Source organism: Cupressus sempervirens, chromosome 6, assembly GCF_028749045.1.
Source record: "Cupressus sempervirens isolate cs-2001-9-10 chromosome 6, ASM2874904v1, whole genome shotgun sequence".
In the NCBI taxonomy this organism is placed as follows: Eukaryota; Viridiplantae; Streptophyta; class Pinopsida; order Cupressales; family Cupressaceae; genus Cupressus; species Cupressus sempervirens.
The window spans coordinates 432,429,335-432,447,207 of NC_143123.1; the positions used below are offsets into that span (position 1 = coordinate 432,429,335).

At 35.9% G+C, this 17,873-nt stretch overlaps 1 pseudogene; it reads right to left on the reverse strand.

The window, feature by feature from the left end:
• LOC149552895 (chaperonin 60 subunit beta 2, chloroplastic-like) overlaps positions 1-13,133 on the reverse strand; it is a 122,057-nt pseudogene extending 108,924 nt beyond the window's left edge.
• Between the last annotated feature and the right edge of the window lie 4,740 nt (positions 13,134-17,873).

Below are 17,873 nucleotides of genomic sequence, written 5' to 3' on the forward strand. Positions count from 1 at the left end.
AATTTTTCATAAGAAAAAGGGATGTTGACACCACATCAAAGGAGCAAGGGAAGGTTTTCAACCCTTCTTGGTGTTTGGCACCTTAACACTGATATTGCAATGTGTCAGCAAAGCTAGGACAACTTGGATAATTTTTTTGGCTTACATGGATCAATACAAGTTCAATCAATGGAGGTTGGCAAAGGAATGAAAGTGCAAATGCAAACACATGCCAAGTAAGGTTTGCAAACAAGATGTAGGGGAGATTTCTTGGGAGGAGTCATAGCCTATGTTCAGAAGGAAGAATCCCAGTGTGGAATGCATTGGTGGGATTATGGTAAATGAAATTTGAGAGGAGATGTTGGTAAAGTGGATGTTCAAGGAGTAAGCATGTGGTGGAAGTTGTGTTTGGCTTGTGTGACCCTTTTATTTAGTAGGGCTAAGCTTTAGCCCTTTAATTTTATCTATTTATTGTGTTGGGATGGTGATGTGATGGGTAGGCATTTAGATGGCTACTGTGTGTATGGGGTTGGGAAAAGAATATTGAAGCTAAAGGACTTTTTTTGGAAAATGTATTAACTTTCCTCTTTGCATCAATAAATTTATTGTAGGATTTGAGCAATACAAATCCACAAAACCTGAAGAACACTTGCATACAAGAACCTATCACAAATAAGAAAAGATAAAGAAGAGGTAAGGATTTTGCTCTAAAAATATGGAAAATTATACTATCAGACTAAAGAGACAAGATGAAATTTACAATTGATCAATTCTTATAGAAGGAGATTGAAAACCTACAAGGGAAACCCTAAGAGGTAAATGACATTAAATAATTACTAATTAATTATTAAATAGAAATGCAAGTGCATAAAGGAAAATCTTAAGAAGGGAGTAAAGGTAATTTAATAAATTAAATTAAATCAAACTTTTACTTTAAAACTCCCCCCCACCCCACCTTAAGATGACCAACAATGCAACTACAAAAAATGCAGAAAAAGCAAGGAAACTACAATGTTGAAAGAAAACTTGGGTCCTAACAACAAGGCCTGATGAGGTACCCAATCTCAACCAAATATCTATAAAATAGAGAAATAGGGTAAACCACGTGGGAAAAACCCTACTCCAAAAATAGACAAATAGCAAGAGGATGCACAAATGAAATATATCAAGAGACTCTCTCAAGACCATAAGTGCAATGAAATCCCCCATGATAGAAGCTTGAGATTCCATAGCATCCCCAAAATGCTATAACTCTTGTGTCAATGAATATACTAATGTGGTTCCAATCTAAAAGAAACAAAGGTAGTGGACAAGGAGGGTGAAACCCCTGAATGTAAGGTGAAGCTAGAAGTCCTAGCTAATGCTCAAAGGGGAATGCATGAGAATCTTAAAATGGAATCTCTAATGGAGGTGGAATAATATTTGTGTTGAATCTGTCATTTGAGAGGAGTTGTGTGTCCTATAATATATCCTCAACAACTCCAATAGGTGGATCGATGATTGGAGCTACAATGGTAGGAAATTTTGAAGAGTAATCATGTGCAATATATGGAATCTGAATAGGAGGTGGAGGTGTAGAATTCACAACACTGGTCTCAAAAATAACACATAAGTTCAAGCGATCTAACTTCACCTTAGTAGTCTCTCATGAAGAAGGAGAGTGAGTCTTTGATAGTGGAGATGGTGGACCAAAATGAGAGAAAGAGTATAGGAGGGAAGAGTGATAAATAGTCCCTATAGCAACAATATTTCTTTTTTGACTATCTTTGGTGTGCACTAAATCTTGTGCAAACTCAATTGTCTTCCCTATACCACTGTGTATAATCTGATAGATAGAGAGATGGTTAGAGGAAAAATATGGAACATAAAGTACATCATGAAATGCACCATCATCAATGCGAATAGAAACTTTCTCACATATAGTCATAACAGTGTTGTTCCCCATCAAACTGTGGGGAGTAAGAGAAGACTCAAAAGAAGAGAAAAAATCTTGAGAAGATGTCATATGGTGTGAAGCACTTGAATCTAGTAACCATCTAGAAGAATATGGAGTAATAATAGCACGTAGTACATGACCCTTTCTTATGTCTTTACCATCTGACTGAAATGATGATGAAGAAGAAATCTGTGAGAAGTAGAAGGACTATCAATGTTTCTCTTCTGAAGAAGAGTTGTCAAATCTGAAACCTATTGGGCATAGCCATCTAACTTATTCTCATAGCAATGTGACTCATCATGATTGGGATTATTACAATAAGAACACTTCAGTCTTTCTGGATTTGGTTAATCTCCCTTGGGAGGAGGGGGTCTTGATGTGATGTAAGGGATAGAATAGGATGTGACTTCTATTTCTTCTCCTTCATCCTAGAAGATGGTCAAACTACCAATGCATAAATCTGGGAGCCTATGAGATAATTCAATTAAGAGAGCTTAGCTTTCTCTCGAGTCAAATGATCACAAAAAACCTTAAAGGATGGCATCGTAAATCTAGTACCCAAGAAATTCTTGGTGGAATAAAAGGTAGAAGCAAAAATCTAAAAGTTTCCAAGAAAGCTTAGAAAGAATCAGGTAAATACACTCAATGTCAGTCTTGGTTTTCCCACAACCCTACAATAAAGATCTCTATTGTTTAAAATTCATCAAGAAATACTCAATGGAAGGGAAAAAAAATTAGGTACAAGAGAGGTAAGATTTTCCTCAATTTGAACTGCACTGAACTCATTCACTGTACCAAACAAGCCTTCAAGCTTGGTCTACATAGCTAGAGGGGTATTGCAAACATCAAGATGAAATTGTAGACTATCAAATACCTATAAAGAAATCAACCCCATTATCTCATCCATCTCTTTCTTGTGTTGTATGACCTCAAAAGGCCTTTGTAAAACTAGTTGCACTGCATCTAAACAAGACCACAACCCTTTTGACCAAAGAAGCCATGTCATCAGGGACTTCCATGTGTGATAGTTATGAGGGATCAAAATTTCTAGACAAGAAGAGGTCTCAACCATTATTTTAGAAGGTGTTGGATTGCTTTTTAAAAAATTCAGGTTTACTAATGTAAATAATAGAAACAATAATACAAAACACCCCCCACAATGCAAAAACTAAATTGCTAGAAGGAATGCATATACAAGAAAAGAGAAAAAAATATTTAGTTTGAGAATAAAATGTACCTTTGATAAATACTAATTAAAATAATAGATAATTTGGATAGGTCTTGAGAAGATCTTTCTAATGCTTCTTTTGAATCGAAAAATAGAGCTAAAACAAGTAAGTTATGCCCCCCGAAAGATAGAAAGCATCATCTGACTTAGAGAAAAAAAAAAGTACCAAATTATAAAAAAATCAAAAAAATACCTTCACCATCATGTCCTTCTCTGAATTAGCTTTCTAACACTTCTTTCAGATCCAAAAAACACCTATGTATGCTCAAGATAGAGCAAAAAAACCCATAGGGCCTCCATAGCAAAAAGAATTGCAAAAAAAATATCCAAACAAATTTTTTTGGAGGTTGAGTAGTGTGTGGGTGGCATGGCTGGTGGTAATGGCAGCATGGGTTAGTGTATTGTGTGGTTGTGCACTGGTGGTGAGCACCAGCGATGGTGGAGACTGTTGTGGTGACTGCTAGTGGTTTGTAAACCACAACGCATTTTTAATAACCACCACGGTGAAAAAGTGACTTTTTTAAATTAAAAAATTACAAATTTTGGATTTTGTGTGCCTTAGAGTGCATGGCAAAGGTTGTAAAAGCCTGGTATGCAAAAATATTTGCCTCCCTAACCAACATTGTCCAAAATAGACAAATTTATATGAAAATAGGGGTTTTGACATCTTCTGAATCCAACCGTGAGGTCTGTTTGGCCTCAAAGTTCTCCAAATTTTAGAGACCCCCCTTTTTTCACAAATAAATACTCAAAAAAAGTCAAATATGTTCTATCAAACCCTCATTCCTCATTTTTTCTAAATAATAAGCTACATGAGGTCATGCTTTGATACCATGTAGGATTTGAGCAATACAAATCCACAAAACCATAAGAACACCTGCATGCAAGAACATGTCATAGAGAAGAAAAGACAAAGAAGAGACAAGGGTTTTGCTATGAAAATATGGAAAATTATATTGTCAGACTGAAGAGATAAGATGAAATTTACAATTGATCAAATCCTTATAGAAAGAGATTGAAAACCTAAAAGGGAAATCCTAAGAGGTAAATGACATTTAATAATTACTAATTAATTATTAAATGAAATGCAAGTGCATAAAGGGAAATCTTAAGAAGAGAGTAAAGGTAATTTAATAAATTAAATTAAATTAACCTTTTACTCTAAAAATTATCAATTATCAAAACAAAACAAAAAACAGATTGACCCCAATTGAATCTATGAATATTAGTGTCACTTTGCATGCTCCTTATTTTCCTATTAAGTGATGCATAAGCATTCAATGGTATGAGGGGAAATCTTGTATCACCTAAAAATATGTCTAGAGATAGTTTATGTTTGATTTGCTTACATTTTTGGATACCCATGTGAGCAAAATAGATATTCCAACTCATGGATTTCCATTATTATTATTTTGGATCAATTTTTTGGCACACCTCAGGAAACATGCAAATGTTGAAAATGGGTTGTTTTGTTGGCAATCCATAATTATGAACTAGAGGGTGTAACTTTTGAGGAAGGTTATAATTGGACTTTCAAGCACTTCAGAAAAATAATCATGTCAAAATGTTTCACAGTATGATAGTTATTGCAGTTTTAAGTTTCCCAAAGTCCTCTAAGAAACCCTTTAGAGTCAGATTAAAGGCACTAAATGGCCTCGTACGACATTAAAAAATAGGGGATGATTGTAGGCATCCATGAGGTTATAGAGAAAAAGATAGTTTTTAATGATGTAAATAGTTTGTTAATCAAAGTCTTTGGATTAAAAGTTATGCTTCTTGGAAGTTGGACCACTTTTTCTAGAACCTTATATTTTTACACTGACTTCTAATTTGAATTTTAGAACCTTTATTTTGGTACTAGCCATCTAACTTTAAAATGTAAAATCTATTCTTAGCTTTAAATCTAAAATAGGTTATTTAAGGTCCATCCTTGAGGTAAAAAGGTTGGTTTAGGGAACTTTGGGAGAAGGTATTGTGAGAAGGATTTTTCAGTAGAATCTAATAATATTGGAACCCATAGGGCATGTAGTTGGTTGTGTTTAGATTGCAATGCATGTAATAAATTATTATTTTAGATAATATCATTTTTCCTTTTTTATTATGTTCATTTGTGTCTCAAGTTGTGCCCTCATCAAGTAATATTGGAGCAAGAGTTCTTGCGTGTGTAGAGAGATTGCCAACTGTGGGGAAGTTTGCACAAGACTATGGTTGTGGGTTATGAGATAAGTGTGAAAATGCATTCATGAAGAAACCATGGTGGAAGATTTAGAGGTGTTACATATGATGGTGGAAGAGTTAGAGCTTTTTATTTTAGATAATAATAATTTTCCAAAGACAAGTGGAAGCCTTGCAAGAGCAACTGCAAAGAGGGATTGTTATTGGGGCTAGAGATGAAAGTGAGGAAGACTTTCTAGAAGAAGGAAAATTTAAAGAGGTTCAAGAAGAAGAAGAAAGGAATCTGGAGGCTGATAGGCTTCTGAGGGTTATTTATAGAATTGGAAAAAGGACCAAAATTAATGTTCCCACATTTTCTCAAAATCTTAATCCAAAAAGAGTTAATCGATTGGATCAATGATATGAAGGAGTATTTTGAGTATGAAGATGTAGAATATCCTGAGAAGATCAAGTTCATGAAATCAAAATTGAAGGGTCATGCCAAAATTTGGTGGCAGGAGGTCCAATTGGAAAGAAATCAAAGAGGGAAGGATAAAATCACAAGATGGGTTCAGATGGTGGACAAACTAAAAAAGCAGTTCATTCATTTTGACTATGAACTTGATTAGTTGAAGAATATACACAAGTTAAAGCAAGTAGGAAAAATTTTCCATGAATATAAAGAGGATTTTTACGAAGTCCTCATTAGGATAGGGCATCAAAAAGATAATAAGGAGAAGGTTTCCCATTACCTTAATCAGTTAATACCAAGTATTCAAGAGGAGCTAAGTTTGGTTAGAATGACCAGTACTAAAGAAGCCTACTAGTTTGACTTGTGAGTTGAGGAGAAGCTAAAAAGAAGGCATGATGAAAAGAAAAGGGGTTGAGGCTAAGGAGTAAGGAGTGGTGGTAGGTCTTTTGGAAACTAAAATGAGGACTCGAGAAAAAATGAAGATGTAGGTACTATACAAAATTAGAGGAATGAGGGTCTCAACCACTCCCATGATCAAAACCATAGAGATCAAAGAGGAAGAGGAAGATGAAGAGGAAGGCCTGGACAAGGAATAGGGAGAGAAAATTTTAGATTTTTTTCTATTATGGTGAAGAGGGGCATCAAGCCTATGAATACAATCAATTACAAGGAAGGATAGATAAGAGAGTTGAAGACGAGAAGAGAGTGGAAAATGCAAATGAAGAATCCAAATTTCAGCATTTAGATGATACAAAGAGTTGAGAAACCCTCATTATTAAGAGAACCCTAATACCTAGAGAGGAGTTAGATTAGAGGGATGGTTTGTTTTGCATTAAGTGAAAGTATGAGGATAAGTGTTGTGATATAATAATTAAGAGTGGGAGCACTGATAATCTGATGTCAAAGGAGATGGTCACAAAGTTAAAGCTCAAAGAGAGAAACTCCAACATTCATAGAGGATTTCCTAGATGTAGGATGATCACAAAGTCATGGTCAATGAATAGTGCTTGGTGAAGTTCAAGAATAGAAGGTATTATGAGGAGTTACTATGTGACACCATACCAATGGATGCATGTCATATGTTTCTAGGAAGGTCATGGAAGTACAATAGGTGTGTTGTACATGGTGGTTGAGAAAATATCTATTCTTTAACAAAGCATGCAATTTGTCACAAGCTAAAACCCTTAATGAAGGAAGAATCAAAGGTATGTAATAGTGATAAGGCATGTCTTATTTATGGGATAAATGTTATGGATGGCATGAAACATCAACACTTATGTTATGCTTTAATTTCTAGGGTGGATAAACAAGGTTCTAGAGAAGTTCTAGTGGAGGTTTCAAGTCTATTAAATGAGTGTCAGGACATTATATCTGATAATGTCCCTGAGGGGTTACTACTAGTAAGGAAAATCAATCATTAAATAAACTTACTCCCTGGAGCCCATTTGCCTAACAAAGAGTCTCGTGGGATGACTCCTATTAAGATTGAGGAGTTGAACAAACAAGTTTAAGAGTTGTTAAGGAAGGGTCTCATTCAAGAGATATTGAGTTCATGTATAGTACCTACAATACTAGCATTAAAGAGCATAAATAAGATAAGCATTAAATATAGATTTCCCCTACCAAGGATTGATGATCTTGTGGACTACTTGAGTGGAGATCAATACTTCATCAAGATAGAACTTAAGAGAGGGTATCACTAGATTCATATTAGAGATGGTGGTGAATGGAAGACTTCATTCAAGACCAAGGAAGGTATGTATGAGTTGTTAGCCATTCCCTTTGGGCTAACCAATGCACCAGACACCTTCATGTGACTCATGAATGAATTACTAAAAAAAAATATGGGAATGTTTGTTATTGTTTATTTAGATGATATTTTGATTTTTAATAAGGCATTAGATGAATATTTGATGCATATTCATAGATTCTTTGAGAAGATAAGAGAGAGAAATTGTGATATTTCTATCAGGATTTAACTGTGTAATTTGACTTGCTGTGGAAATTATCTCATGCTTATCAGGAGATAAACTTATGATTAATTTGAAGAAGTGTAGCTTCATCAAAAAGGAATTAGTCTATTTTAGGTTTGTTGTCTCACTTGATGGTCTCAAAATGGACCCAGAAAAGGTGAAGTTCATCCTATAATTGTCTATCCCAAGGTCTTCCACTAAGGTGAGGTCTTTCCCATTTGATAACTGGGGGGTGAATCAGTTGTATCCAGTTATCCTACATTCCTTAAAACACTTTTTCACAAACTTAATTCTTTAAACTTTCAGATCATTGGCTTAGTAAATAGATCTAGCAATTAACTTAATCATCCAACAAACTATTAACTTCATATATACCGAGTGTCCAAGTAAAAATCTAGTTTATAACAAGTTGCGGTAGTAAATAGTAAACATGAAATAAACATGCACCATAGTAAACATTTACACAATTTAACACAAGTATTTAACATGGAAACCTTGTTAAGGGAAAAACCACTTGGGAACTGACAACCCAAAATTTCACTTTTTCTGAAGTGAGCCCTATTAGGAGCCAACCTTGTTAAAGGTTACATATACATTGTTAACATGAACTTGTTAATGGATTTTCACCAAAGGTCATCTAGACCTTATCACTCCGTGAAATATATAAATAGAGTGGTATGCTTTAAAGAACTTTACAAAACATTCAACTAAATGTCACCATATAATGGATTTACAACTAAAACTTGTTAGGTCCACTTGGTTAAGAGATTTTCTGCTACAATGACTGGAATGAAATAGTGAAATGATCTATTAGATTTAGCACTACCTTTGCTTATTTACATATCTATTTTACTCTGTCTCTTTCATCTTTCTTCCTTTTGATTCCTTCAAGATAATCCACTCAATAACACATCAACTTAGCACTTCTCTTGCTTGATCTTCACAATGTAGTTCAACTCGGTTATCCTCTGGCTATCAACTTTTTTTTTCTTCAACTTAGTCAGCAATAATGAACATTATGCTCATCCCTTAAATAGAAGACTTTTTGCTTTGCCACTCCATTAGATCCATTCATTTTTTCACTTAATCACAATCATTAGATCTTCATCCATCTTAGGTTCATTAAATCTAGACACTTGGTTAATATGCCTTCACCTTGAAATTCATGCTTCAATTAAAATTATCTTCATAGATCTTCTTTGAATTTCACTATTCATTGATCTCATAACTAACTTTATCCTTATCCTTGAAACTTCTTGAACAATCTTTATTTTCATCAAATATCAACCTTAGATTGAATCTTTTATAAACTATTATTCCTTTCCATTGCTTAGTCAACATTACATATCACTCAATCAATACTAGGCTCAATTAACACTATAACTGCTTGGTTAACATTACACATCCTTCACTCTTCATCAGGTGCTTGGTGATAACTGTAGTTGCTCGATTAATACTAGGATTCTTTATTCACCGATCAAATTGGCTTGCTTAAACATGATCTCAACACTTAATTGAATCATGTAAAACAATTAAACCAACATTATATTGTCAAAGTCTAACTCATTAAAGTTCCCATTGAATACCATACACTTATCATCACTTGCATCATTATACTTTCTTTAAATCCTCTTCATTGATCAAATGATATGGCACTCTACTGAATTAGTATAATGTCTCACTTATTAAGGTTTGACATCAATGACAAAATAATAACTAATATGACTCTTTTACATACATTAATACCATTATTAGTTAGGGGTAAAAATTCCATGGTTTGGCTAGTTTCTATAGGAAGTTCATTAGAGATTTTAGTAGTATTTTTGTGCCCTAATTGAAATAATGAGTGAGGATAGAAAAGAGTTGAAGTGGACTACATGAGCTACAAGGAGTTATGAATTATTGAAGAAGAAGGTGACAAAGGAACCTATGTTAACACTTCTTGCTTTCAATGAGGTGTTCTAAGTGGATTGTAATGCCAGTTGTAGCATTATTGGAGCTATATAGAGCTGAGTAAGTAAGCCTATTACATATCTCAATGAGAAATTAAATGATGCAAAGAAGAAGTATTGTGTTTTTTTATCAGTGGTTCTATACAATAGTTTAGGCATTAAAGAAATGGAAGCATTATTTGTTGCCAAAAGAATTTTTTTTGCATATTGATCACCAAGCATTACAATATCTAAATAGCCAAGGTTAATTGAATAAGAGACATTTGAAATGGTTAGAGTTCATATAGAGCTATACGTTTGTATTGAAAATTTAAAGTGGATGATCTAATAGGGTTGCATATGCATTAAGTAGGAGGCAAATATTATTGCCAAATATGTAGGTTGAGGTGGTTGGGTTTAATGAACTTGAGACTTTGTACCCTGGAGATCCTGAATTTTCATAGGCTTGGGAGGCTTGTAAGGAGCCTGTTACTCTAGATAGGATAAGGTGGCTAAACTACATAATCAAAGATGGCATTGTATTCAAAGGTCACTAGCTATGCATTTTGAGGAGTTCTATGAAGAGAATTTGATTAAAGAGATACATGGTAGAGGAATGGTAAGACACTTTGGTTGAGATAAGACCATTACCTTTGTTAGTGAACATTTTTTTGCCTTAATTTTCACAAGATGTGAAGAAGTTTGTATAGATTCATTGAGTACATTAGACAACTAAAGGAGTCAATCACAATACAAGACTCTATTAGCCACTGTCTATTCCATCAAGGCCTTGGGAAGATATATGTATAGATTTTGTTATTTGTTGTTGAGAACACAAAGGGGAAATGATTTAGTATTTTTAGTGGTTGAAATTTTTTTGAAGATGGATCATTTCATCCTTTCCACAAGATCCATGATATGATTCACATCGCAAATTTGTTCTTCAAAGAAGTGGGGAGGCTACATGGTCTTCCAAAGAGTATAGTTTTAGACTTTGATCCAAAGTTTGGTGGGTATTATTGGAGAACCTTGTGGAAGAATTTGAATAATGAGTTGAAGTTTATTTTTGCACACCACCCATAAATTTATGGAAAAAATGTAGTGAACAAAAGTCTGGGTAATTCGTTGAGGTTCTTAGTAAGTGAAAAACACAAGGGATGGGACTTGATTCTACCACAAGCATAATTTTCTTATAACTATTATATGAATAGAAGTATGGGTAGGTCACCACTCCAGATTGTGTTATGGGAGAAATCAAAGAACTACACCAAAATTAAGGAATCTTGATGCAGGAGCTTTTAGTGGCTTTTTTATGCAGGAGCTTTTAGTAGTTTTTTAAAAGATTTTTATGTTTCCTAGTTTTTTTAGAAACATGATTTTTATTAATAACCTCAAAATATTACTTCCAATTTTGAATTTTAGTTTTTGAGTAAGGAAAATAGGTTTTAACGGGGCCCTGAAACCCTTATACAATAAAATTCAGACTTGAAAAGAATTCTTAAAGTAACAGTTTAACTAAAAGCAACCAACTGAAACAACCCCCCACAAATAAAAGAAAGAAACTTGAAAAAGCCAAGGAGGGCAGGACAAAAAAAATAGGAGCGACAAAAAAGCCAGGAAGGTAGCTCAGGTGATTTCTCTAAGAATTTTCGCTATACAAATTTCCAACTCCAACATTCTTCCAACTGCCTCCTTCATGTCAGAGAGATCTTTGTCAGGTTCCTAGATATCCTTCTTCTTCATGTTGGATCTAGATCACTTCCTCAAACTATCTTTAGGAGACCTGTCCTTAGCACTATTGGGAGAAGGATCCTCCTCCTTGTTGGCCCTATGTTCTTCCACTTTGTTAATGAGCACCTTTATGTTCTCATTAGCCTCTTTGAGAATGTTATAGCTTTGTTCAGCTATAACCTGCATCAAGTTCTCCATAGTTTTGACTTAGCTCTTCACTTCCTCCACTCTATTATCCATGTTCTTTTCTTCCTCCATTTTCCTATTTTTCAAGTTGTAGTTCTCCCTCTTTGAGCTACTCACTCTATATTTGAGCTCTTGGATTTCATGAAAAATCCATTTAGTGGTGCAAAAGTTGTCCACTGTGCTATTTTTAGCATTGTTGAGAACATCCATTTGAGGATTTTCCTTAGTGGTGTCACTAAAAATCACAAGGGTTGGGTCAATCAATTCTTCCATTTGGACTTTGTCCTCTTTAATCTCTTTGACCAAAGTTCTAATCAATTCTCTATTAATCCCCATTCTAGCAGAAATAATGTCAAAATTCCTCCACACCACATTCCTATCCCTACTAGTAATCATGCATTTGTATTTGTTGGTACCGAATTCCTCACAATTCTGCTCCTGCACATCCCCTTCACCCTAATTAATGTCCCCCTCTACCCTTTCCTTCCCCTACCCTTATTTTTCCTCCTTGGACTCAGAGACTTTCCCTCTTTTCTGGCCCCTAAAGGAGCTGACATCTTCCTCTTTACTGGTCAACATTTTGATGGTAATGTTTCTATTACCCCTCTTCCTCTATGTGCCCTCCCCTTCTCTAAGATAAATCTCTTCCTCACCTTTAGCACTGTCGCCCTTCATGTCTATTCCCTTGACCCTTTCATTATAGTCCTTGTCTGAAGATACGTAAAAACCTAGTTTAGGTTCAATTAGTGATTTTTCTCCTTCCTTTCCATTTTAATGATTCTTTTACTAGAAATGTGTTGTGGGGACTCTTCCTCCTCCAACTAAATGCATCTCATGGCAAATAGTCCTCAGTATCAGAAGGCAAATAGGCCTCTCCCAACTCTTCTGAGTGCCCTTTGCCCTTCTTGACCTCCTTCCCATTCCTAATTTGTTTCCCCATAGACCTAGCCTTAAAAAAATTGTAGATTAACAACCAAAGCCACTCATGGAAGGTGGGGTTGCTAGGATCATTTATATTTTCATTAATAGAAGAGTAGAGGTAAAAGGGAATAGATATTTTGACCCCATACTTGAAATGGTTGAGAAGCTTGAAATGGTGGGTGTAAAGGCGATTGAATCTAGTGTTGAGGAAGATGTACTTGATAATTACCCATCGCACAAACCTCCACAGTAGCTTAATGGTGCTCAACAAATAGTAAGTGCCCTTCTTCACCAACGACTTCTTTTCCTCTAAATCCTTGGTGAATTTGACCACCACTTGCCCCAAAATCTTTCTATCTCTGTAGAATTTCTTTCCCATAATTGGAATACCAGTCATAGCAAAGATAACATCCTCTGTTACCGTGAAATTCACCCCATCAATTTTAACAATTTTCTCATTCCAACTCTTTAGCATGCTCTGGGTAATGGAGGGTTTCCAACCACGGAGCCTTTTTATGAAATTTGTGACTTCACCTTTTTTCAGAATGCTCCACACCTTGGAGCATCTATGCCACTTCTGGGCTTCATCCTCTGGTTCCCTCCTATGTCTTTCCCCCACCATGATATCTTCCTATGTGCAAGCTTTATTTCTAGTATTGATACCCTTCGAAGCTAGAATATCTTTGGCTCTAGTCATTTTCTCAAAACTTCCTTTCACCTTGTGAACTTTTTGCCCAAAATCCACACTCAAAGAAAGTTGATGGATATTGTTGATGTGAGAAGTACAAGTGTTTTCGTATTTACACATTACATTTATGCACATACCAATAACTCATAAACAATCATAATGAATCTACACATCATATTTCTACACACTCCCCATAACTCATAATGTCAACAATCAACAACCAACTCACCCACTATCATCCACTCACCATCCCTTCTCCCCCTTGTACCATGTCTCTGTAGACCACATCCTCAACAGACCCCTCACCCTCTATACATAAACAATTACTTTAGTAATTCTATACAAAAGGTACTTCTATACAAAAGTATAGGGATTTTATAATATACAGGTTACCAATTAATCATAATGGACCTTTTATGATTCCCAATCTACCCAAGATCCTTTCCCTTTCAATCAACTCATTAATATCTGATGGGAAATTATGACCATCCATCCACTTTGCCACTCCATTATACTTGATCGCCCAATTAGCCAACTTGTTCACCACTTAATTGGCTTCCCAATACTCATGAACCACATAGGTTTTTTCAAAGGTCTTAAGGTGTTGGATGCATTCATTAATGGTATTCAATATCATCCATGTTGGCTTGTTCTTCTCATTAAGGCAGTCTATAATATTTTTAAAATCTCCTTCTAACCAAAGACTTTTGACTCCCATATCTCTAGCTAGTTTGATTGTTTGATGAGCTGCACTCACCTCTGCATAATGACTAGTCTAAATTCTTAGAGGGGCAGAAACCATAGATATCCCTTTACCATATGCATTTCTGATGATACTTCCCAACCCTGATTTTCTTGGGTTGCCTTTGGCCGCCCCATCAAAAAAAAATTATGCCATCCCTCATGTGTAAGAGTCCATCTACAATCTTCCCTCTTATTTTTATCCCTTCCCTTTGTGCTAGGAAATGGGATAGGACCTTCGATATTGGTGTAATTTTCTAGCATAGCATTGAGCCATTTGTGGAAGACAATGTCTGCCTTAGTTTTCTTCTCCCTAAAAAATTTGTTGTTCCTCTCTTTCCAACCCCCAACCCCCCCCCCCCCCCCCCAACACACATGGGGTAAGGTTCAATTCCACATGACCATGATATCACCCCCTAACAACCCATGGTGCCATTTTTCAAAGAGCCCCAAAATATTGGAAGGAAAGCACCAGGTCATTGAAAAAAGACAAGAAATGAGACCAAATAATTATGATGAAATGGCAATGGATAAAGACATGTTGAACACTCTCACTATGATTTTTGCATAGAATGCATCTATTGGGCATCGTATTCCCCCTCTTGGTAAGTTTTTCCACTATCAAAATGTGGTTTTGAAGCATAGTCCCAAAAAAATGTTAATTTTTGGGATGAGACCTGAATACCAGGCTTTGGCCCAAATAGGAGAAGGACCATTGTTCTGCAAAGTCTCATAGCCAGAGGCTACAATGTAATTACCATTCATAGTCTCCCCTAGATTATGGAATCCTTTTTGTGGGAGAGGGGTATATGCCCGACCATTTCCATCATCGGCTTGAGCTTTGGGGACATATCAGTCAAATTAATCCACTCGATTTGGCTCTTGTAGTCACTCACCTTGCACCTATATCTTTCCATACAGTCATTAGCCCATCTGTTAAATGGCTCTATGTTCCATAGAGGCCTTGGTCTAAGCCAATCATCATGCCAGAAGTTAATATCTTCTACATTACTTAGTTTCCATTTAGCTTTATCAAAAGCTAAGCTCTTCATTCTCAAAATGTCATTCCAAAAGTTAGAGTCCCTATGGTCAGGATCCCTACTGATGAACTTTTTGAAATTGATATTAGCAGCATACTTGAACTTAGAGATATCTCTCCATTCCCCATTGGTGTTGAACAACCTCCAAATCTATTTCTCTTGGAGGGCTATGTTGAACTATTTCAAATTCTTGATCCCTATATCCACCTGCTTCTTTGATCTATAGATGTTCTCCCAAGCCACCAAAGGGTATTTCTTGTTGCCTTCAATGCCAAACCACATAAAATTCCTTTGAATAGCTTCCAGATTATCAACCACCTTAGAAGGGGTAGAGAAGAGGCTTAAAGCATAAGTGGTCAAGTTCTACAAAGTAGATTTGATTAGCATCACTTTGCCAACCTGACTCAGAGTGATGTCTTTCAATCCTACCAACTTCCTATTGAATCTATCTATGAGATTATTCCAAAAGATGTCAAGAGGTTTGGTCCCCAAGGGGAGATCCAAATAAATGGAAGGGAGGACGCCAACATTGCAACCTAGAATGTCTGCAATTTTCCTATATCTGTCCATTGGGGTGTTAAAAAAGAACATCGAACTCTTGTTCCAGTTGGTGAGTTTCCCAATGGCATTGGAATAAGTATTGAGGATGCTCTTCACATTTCTAGCTTCTTTCACCGAAGCCTCTCCCCCCAAAATGGTGGCATCCATGAATTATTGGTGGGTGAAAATAAAGGGACCAGAGGAAGGTTTCAAGCCCACTAAATCCCCTCTACTCCTTTTGAAATGGATAAGCCTACCCAGATCTTCAGCCAGGATGATGAAAAGGATAGGTAAGAGAGGGTCTCCCTGCCTAAGCCCCCTAGAAGATTTGAAGAAGTTAGAGGCGATCCCATTGACCATGACTACAAAGGAAGAGGTAGAAACCAATTAAGAAATAATCTTTCTAACTTGGCATTGAAGCCAAAAGCTTTCAAAATTATGTCCAAGAACCCCTAGTCCACCCTATCATAGGCCTTAGAGAGATCAAGTTTAAGAAGAAAACCCTCCTATTTACCAACCTCAAGGGAATAGATCACTTCATGAACCTCAATGATGGAATCCAAGATTTGTTTGCCAAAGACAAATCCTGATTGCTGAGGTGCAATAATCTTTGGAAGTAATTTGATAAATCTATTAGTTAAACCTTCACAAAAATCTTGTAAAAAGAATTGTAGAGGCTAATAGGTCTAAAAGTTTCAAAAGAATCTACACCTATGACTTTAGGGATCAAAACCAAAAGGTGGCATTGATTTCTTTAAGTAGGTTCCTGGCACCAAAAAATTCCTGAACAACTTTGATGAGATCATATTGAATAACCTTCCAATACATTTGGAAGAAAAAAATGGGGAAGCCATTAGGGCCAGGGGCCTTCTTAGTAGGTAGAACAAACACCACCTCCTTAATTTCTTCCAGCTTTGGGATGGCTGCTAAGGTCCCATTTTGAGCTTCACTAATCACACTAGGAATGACATCAAGGATAACATTCTAGTCCTCTTCTTCCAAGTTAAGGTCTTTAGCTAGAATGGAAGAAAAGTACCTAATAATCTTCCCTGATGGTATCGTGCCCCTTTTTAATCTCACAAATTCTATTGGTAGCCCTATGTTTCAAAGTGGATAGGTGGAAGAATCTTGAGTTTTTGTCCTCTTCCTTGAGCCAAACCAACCTAGACCTCTACCTCCAAAATATTTCCTCTTTCCCCACTATTTTGTGAAGCTCAGCTAGAATATCCTTCTCATAATTCATCCTAATATCATCATAACCTCATATTTGAATCTCTTCCTGCACCTCAGTCAAAATCCTCTCTTTAGCTTGAAAAATATTACCAAAGTCCATTTTTTTTCATTTACGAATTCCATTTTAATGAATTTAAGTTTCTTGGCTACCTTATACATGGTAGTTTCTTCCACCTCTATACCCCACCACTCCTTAATTTTGTCAAAAAGGCCAAGGTGAGTAGACCACATCTTTTCAAATCTGAAAGGGAAAGCCTTCACTCTATTGATGGTTTCTAAGGTAAGAGAGATTAGAGAATGATCTGATCCAAGACGCACCATAGACGAGAGCTTGCAATAAAAATGGTGCATCCATTCCAAAGTGATGAGGGTCCTATCTAGTCTTACCTAAATGGAGTTCAACCCAATCTTATTGTTTGACCAAGTGAATTTTCCTCCCTCGAGATCAACATCTAGAAGGGCTAGGTCCTTGATCATGTCAGCCAAATGTTGCCTACTATCCACATCAGGCGAAAGCCCCCTAACTTCTCCAAGGCCAAGAGAGGGGTATTGAAATCACCCATAATGATGCCCTTTGGTTCTCCCATAAGAGCCAACAAATCACTAATTTTTTTCCAAAAGATTCTTCTATTATTCTTAGTATTAGGGGCATAGATGTTCATGAGATACTAGCTAACCTAGGCCTTAGGATGAAATAAATTCATGAGCAAAATATTACCTTCATCAAAAATGATGCCAGCTTCAAAGGTTTCCTTCCAGATAACTAATAGGCCTCCAGAAGCCCCATCAAAGTTTGTAGCCGTGTTCTTCATTCCTTTACTGAAATATATCTTTTCAACTTTCTCCTTTTTCATTTTAGTTTCCTGAATTAAAAATAAATCTAGCCTATGATCCCTAATCATATTCCTAACAATTTCCTATTTGTGGATTCCATTGAGCCCACGAATGTTCTAGGAGATGATCTTCATACTTTATTCTAGTTGCATGTTTCTTAGATGGTTCTCTGGGTCCCATCCATAATATTCCTCCTTATTTCTTCCTTTCTAATTTGATGCTTGTTCTTCCTGCCCTACCCTATCTTTTTTCAAGTTATTTTAAAAAGTTACTAAAAATGGCAAAA